This window comes from Amblyomma maculatum, chromosome 1 (genome assembly GCF_055883805.1).
Source record: "Amblyomma maculatum isolate TAMU_Amacu chromosome 1, ASM5588380v1, whole genome shotgun sequence".
Taxonomy (NCBI): Eukaryota; Metazoa; Arthropoda; class Arachnida; order Ixodida; family Ixodidae; genus Amblyomma; species Amblyomma maculatum.
In genome coordinates, this window is record NC_139344.1 from 489,586,637 (window position 1) to 489,593,237 (window position 6,601).

The 6,601-nt window shown below is 51.0% G+C and overlaps 1 pseudogene; it reads right to left on the reverse strand.

Moving 5' to 3' along the window:
- Window positions 1-458: 458 nt before the first annotated feature.
- LOC146210165 (uncharacterized) lies at window positions 459-6,230 on the reverse strand (annotated as a pseudogene).
- Between the last annotated feature and the right edge of the window lie 371 nt (window positions 6,231-6,601).

A 6,601-nucleotide genomic window follows, 5' to 3' on the forward strand; every position in this document is an offset into this window, starting at 1 on the left:
CACGGGTACGAACGCGGATGCGTATGATATCCCCCGTGCTCAATTATATTTACAGCATTCAAATTTGTGCAGAAAACTCAACTGAGATTGCTATAACAACCACTGACAGTGCATGCTTTTAACCGCGCATGCTCAACTTACGCTTTTTATTTGCTGCACAAAACATACTCAATGCTTTTTTCTTTTTTCGAAGAAAGCGCGTCATCAAACAGAAAAATATATTCCTGTGCAGTGTTGTATGAAAAAGACGAGTAGTAGTAGTAGTAGAGACTTTCCGGAAATAATTTGAGTACACTTCAGGTTATGCAGGACATAAATGCATATTGTGAACTATGTCTAGGAGGTCGGCTAAAGAAGAACCATCTGCTTCCTGACGCGGCCTTCCCTCCAAACTTACACATTTGACAAAACCCACAAGGATGCTTATGTACCTTTGATACAATTATATATTTGCACCATACAAAAATGAAATGTAATATAGAAACATTTTAACAAGACCTTTCGTCCAACATGAGCTTTCTATAGACGGACCATTTTCCGGGACAGAGGCTTACGCGAAAGTTTTAGAATACTTTCCAGAGAGCTATTCACGTCTCCTGCCCGGTTGGCAAGGAGTGGCCTCAACATTTTCTTCACAAAAATAGCACAAAGTTCTTCACAGTGTTGCGGATATACGCAGTCTTTGCACCACATCAGAGGACAGTCCTTGAGGTCCTTGACGCGTCTGAAAGAAGTCTGGAAATACGTGTGCATCTGCTGACATAAGGGCCTTTTCGACAAAGGTGCAGACAAGCTTGCACAGCCACACAGCTTCAGGGCGCGACCTCCTTGGTCAAGGACAGGCATAAACTTGTATGCTCCATCGCGTGAAGGATTTCCTTTCAGCAGCAGCTTGCACTCAGGGCACGTCACCTGAAAAAGTAATCCCGTGCGGAATTTATCATGGCTTGGTTTAAAAACGAATATGCTCACCTTTCGTTCGCAAATGAAGACCAGGTACCCAGCCAAGTAGGTGAGTGGCGCGAACTCAATTTCTGAAGGTACTTTGTCGTACTTCATGACGTGCTCAATTTTCCAAAGCACAACCAGAGCGTTTTTTTGGAATTGCTAGATTTTTCGCTTCACAGGTGACATTTGCAGATCTTAGTGCCGCTTGAGACTCAGAGCTGAACGGTGTATTTTCATACTTGGCAGCCTCCAAAATGCCTACCTGAAAATTAATATTGCCGCAATGTTATCTTACTGGCGCCGCCATGTGGCGAGCTCGGGAGACTGGCACTCGCTCGTCTTCTTCACTCTCGGTGCTCGCCCGCCAGTCGGTTCCGTGCCTGATCTTGCCGGTGCTTTTACTTAGTTGTAAGTAAACCTGCTGAACCAGTTTCACTGGCTTCTGTGACATTTTTGGTGGAGGTGCTGGGTAGATCCCATGTACAAAGAGCCTCTGGCTGCCCCCTACGCCCATCTACACACCGTGGACACGACACCTGGGCACAAGGCGAGCCATCGGTTGAGAGGCTTGGCATCCGAGTGTGGTCCTCTTGTTTCCCCACCGCGAACCACGCGAACCAGCGCAATTCAGACCATTCAGCTTCCCGTGAGTGCCCAGCAGCTCGTCTGCCATACTCCACGTATGCCAACGCCGTTTCATGGCGACAATTTCGAAGACGTTGAGGACTGGCTGACCAGCTACGACCGGGTCGCTGTGTTTAATGCGTGGGACGAGGAGCGAAAATTGCAGAACATTTATTTCGCACTAGAAGACGCCGCCAAGATGTGGTTCGAAAACCATGAGGCTACCATTTCCAGCTGGCAGGATTTCCGGCGGCAGCTGCTCGCAACATTCGGCAATGATGCAAGAAAAGAGATGGCCGAACTTGCTCTACAGTCCCGAGCACAGCGGCCTAATGAAAGCGTTGCCATGTTTGTGAAAGAAATGACTCGCCTTTTCAGCCGGGTGGATCCGTCCATGTCGGAGGTAAAGAAGGTGCGCTACCTTATGCAAGGCGTCAAGGAGCAGCTGTTCGTTGGCCTTGTACGTGACCCTCCACGTACTGTTGCTGATTTTACGAAAGAAGCAACAAGCATCGAGCGTGCCTTGAATCGGCGATTTGTACAGCCTCGTCCACTTCTAGCTATAACATCGTTACTGCTTTCAAAGCGTCATTTCTTCCGTCCCGGCAACGCAATAAATATAAGTGACAGGTCATGTGAAGCAGCACGCCCGGGTCCCTCTGTGCCTGCATCGCTTTGCATTGATATGCACCCGCATCGACCGCAATGTTTCTTTCAATGCAGTGACCGTGTTATAGGTAGAAGTGGCTGACCCTGTACATTTTGATCGCTCTGCGAACACCGCTGCCGTAGACTTCCGCTTGCCAATGGCCGGAAAAGACAGGGAAGCCCTTCGCGAACTTATCCGAAGCATCGTGCGCGAAGAGCTGCAAAAGCTGCCCTCTCTCGAACAACATCCACGTGTTGGGGGCATCTCGGATATTGTGCGCGAAGAACTCCGCCAAGCAGTGCCATCAGTACCGTCAGCCCAGCCGCCTGCGCCACAGATCATGACGTACAGCGACGTGTTGCGTACCCCTGCGCCTGAACCATTGGCACCCTGCAACCCTGCTCCTCCCGCTCGTCCTCCACCCCAATATCCAGTTTCGACTGGTGTGCCTGAAGCTCGACCACCCGTTCACAAAGCACACGCGTGGAGCACGCCGAACAATCTGCCTTTGTGCTTTCACTGCGGCGAAGCCTTCCCCGGATGCCCCTCGGCCGCGCTATGGCGAACGACCTCGGGACATCGACCAATACCTCAGCGACCACGTCCCACCTGCGTCCCTCCAGCGACGCCAGTCCAAGCCACCACCGCCGAGACAGTTTTCAACCAGCCGCCGTTCTTCCCTCAGGCAGTCCCCAAGTCCGCACCGGGAAAACTGAAGACGGCGACCCTCGGGGGTAGGGCCGTCGTCGATGGATCCTACTACCAACATCCTCCGCTCACCGATTCGATCACACAGACCGACCTCCGACCCTTCGCTCCGACCAACAGTCCGACCACTTTTCGACGATCGCCGAAGCTTTCCTCCGACGCCCCCAATCGACGCACCGCACGACCAACGAGTCCGACGACCTCCGGACGATCACAGAAGCTTACCTTCGACGCCGTAATTCGACGCAACGAACGACCCGTCAGCCCGACGATCCCTGACACGCCGCACTTTGTCGATGGTGAGCTACATTCCGCCGAAATACCGATCGTCGTTGATAACCACAACACGACAGCCCTTGTAGATACCGGCGCTGATTTTTATGTTATGAGTCATGGCCTTGCTACCATTCTGCGAAAAGTCCTGACTCCTTGGCACAGAGCCCCGATAAGGACAGCCGGAGGGCATGTGGTAACGCCGCTCGGAGTGTGCACCGCTCGCGTCGAGATTCACCACGTAACTTTCTCGTGTTGCTTTGTTGTGCTAGCAGAGTGCGCCAAGGACCTGATTCTCGGCCTTGATTTTCTTAGAGAAAACGACGCAATCATCGACCTCCGTGACTTCATGGTGACGTTTTCCACCCATCGCGCAATTTCCGACGAGTACAGACAGCACGGCGACGACTACACAGACAAACCAGTTTTCCGAGTGTGCGACGACCATGTCACTCTACCTCCACGCACCAGCTTGTTTGTTACAGTGCAGTGCGACAACCCCCCCGCCTTTCAAGGCCTCGCGGAAACGAACGTGAATTTATTGATGAGCCTACAAGTGTGCGTCGCTCGGCGGGTCTTTGCCTTGAGAAATAAACAAACTGAACTGCTTTTAACGCACTTTAGTGCCGAATACCGCCATTTACTGCAAGGTACAGCTATCGCTGATTTTGACGAAGTCAGTGCCCCATCCGCCCATTGCGCCCTTTCGCTGGCCAACGAGAACTCTCCCGAGAGCACTGGACATACTGTTTAAACTGACGTGAATCCAGCTTTGTCTCTTACCCAGAAACGCCGCCGTCAAGCAATTCTAGACACTTACCGTGACTGCGTTGCCGTCACTTCCAAAGTGAAGCAGACGTCACTAACCAAACATCCCACCGAGCGCCTTATCCGCCAACACCCCTACCGAGTATCGCCAAAAGAACGAGAGGCTATTCGGGCGCAAGTTGATGAAATGCTCCGCGATGATGTGATCCAGCCGTCCACAAGCCCATGGGCCTCATCAGTTGTCCTCACCGGCGTCCTCTACAAGAAAAACTACGCTTCCACAGACATTCAGTATCTGCTGGTTGTCCCAACGCCGCTCCGTACCGACGTTTTGCAGGCATGCCACGACGAGCTTTCTGCCGGACATCTCGGTTTTTCGCGCACCTTGGCACGAGTACGACAAAAGTACTACTGGCCGAAGCTTGCCGCTATGGTTCAGCGCTATGTTAGGACGTCCCGTGATTTCCAACGTCGGAAGATACCACCTGTAAAGCCGGCCGGCCTGCTGCAGCCTATTGTTCCACCGCGAGTACCTTTTCACCAAGTCGGTATGGACTTGCTCGGGCCATTTCTTACGTCATCATTGGGCAACAGGTGCATTATAGTCGCCACAGATTATCTAACCCGCTATTGTGAGACGAAAGCTCTTCCCAGCAGCACGTCTACTGATATTGAGAACTTTTTTATCTTTAATCTAGTCCTTCGTCACGGTGCCCCGGCGATCGTTTGAACTGACAGAGGCACGGCGTTTACTTCAGCTCTAACCCAGGAAGTCAGTGGCACTTGTCATCGCAGAACAACAGCTTACCACCCTCAGACGAATGGCCTTACTGAGCGACTCAATAAGACCATCGCCGATATGTTTTCTATGTACGTCGACGAAGATTATAAGAACTGGGACCAGATACTACCATATGCAACATTTGCTTATAACACCGCAGTCCAGGAAACGACTCGCTTTACACCGTTTCGTTTGGTGTACGGTCGCGAAGCTGTCACCATGCTGGACGCAATGCTACTGCCAGATGTTGCCCACCCATCGATTGCCGGTGCCGACCGATTCGTCCAGCATGCCGAGGCCGCTCGCCAGCTGGCTAGACTGAGAGTCCGGACACAGCAAGTTAAAGATGCTCGACGGTATAACCTTCGTCACAGGGAGGTAATTTACAACCCTGGTGATCAGGTTTGGGTGTGGACACCTGTTCGCCAGCGGGGTCGTTCCGAGAAGCTTCTGCACCGCTACTTCGGCCCGTACGAAGTAAAACGCAAACTCAGCGACGTCACCTACGAAGTGACCCCGCAAGGAACTGTTCGCTCATCCCGACGGCAAGCACAATCGGAAGTCGTACATGTAGCCAGGATGAAGCCCTTCTACTCCCGCTAGGGCAAGCTACATGTGTTTTTTTTCTTTGCTTTCTTTAACTACTTGATGTGAACGCGCATCCTAACCGACTACTGTTATCCTCGACCTCGCCACTCGGCATCGGGACGATGCCTTTCCCACCGGGAGGGGCAATGCCGCAATGTTATCTTGCTGACGCCGCCATGTGGCGAGCTAGGGAGACTGGCACGCGCTCGTCTTCTTCGCTGTCGGTGCTCGCCCGCCAGTCGGTTCCGTGCCTGCTCTGATCTTGCCGGTGCTTTTACTTAGTTGTAAGTAAATCTGCTGAACCAGTTTCACTGGTTTCTGACACAATATTTTCATCCGTTCGTGAAAAAAAAATATAATAAAGAAACGTAATGTAGGTCCACGGTTGAGTTTGACTGCAATGTATGAAACTTGCCTTGAGCAAGTTTTCCGCCGTGAAAACAGCTGTTCTGGCGTCTACTCGGTCGTTGCCGCCGTTGAATTAGCGAAAGCAACAGAGACTCAACAGGATCCCTGTTAAATGGCCGGGTGAGTACGTACGTTAAGCTAAAAAAAAGACTTAATTAGAACGTTAAAGACTGCTAATGGGACACTATTTTTGCGCCATGGACTAAACGGCGGCAGTTAAATCAATTTTAATAAAGTTTATACTTACCCGAGATCGGTCAGCAGATACTCGACCACAGCGACTGTTGATCTCGTCGTCATGACAGTGGCTTCATGCGTCTCCTTCGTGAGGAACTTCGCCCGAGATTCTGCACTTCGCCTTTTCATGTATTCGAGGAAGCTGATGAAGTCGACCTCAAGCCAGGTGAGGCGATCGTCGTCTGCTTTGACAAATGGTGTTTGCCTTGATTTCCAAGTGGAGTTGTCGTGGAGATCATACCACATACTTATTGCCTTCATAAGTGTGATGGTCGATCTACAGTGCCTGAATTCTGATGCTTTTTCGTGGGAGTCTGGATGCTCCTGAATGTATTCCAAGGTGCTGATTACGACAGGTGAAAATAATAATGTAGCGCGGCATACTTTCATTTTCTCTAGATCGTTTGGCTGCACGTGAGCTCGACTTTAGAAGTCGCACTTGCTTCACCAACAGGTGTTCCTGAATTTCGTAGAGCGTATTGAAAAAAAAAACCACCTCTAATGGGCTCTACCCCATCAAACATCTCTCTCTAGGAGGTTGGTTCTGAGATTCTTGAGATGATTAGGGTCAAATGAGAGGAAGAGAGGCTCACCCTCGCGTACTAGATGAGGAATAA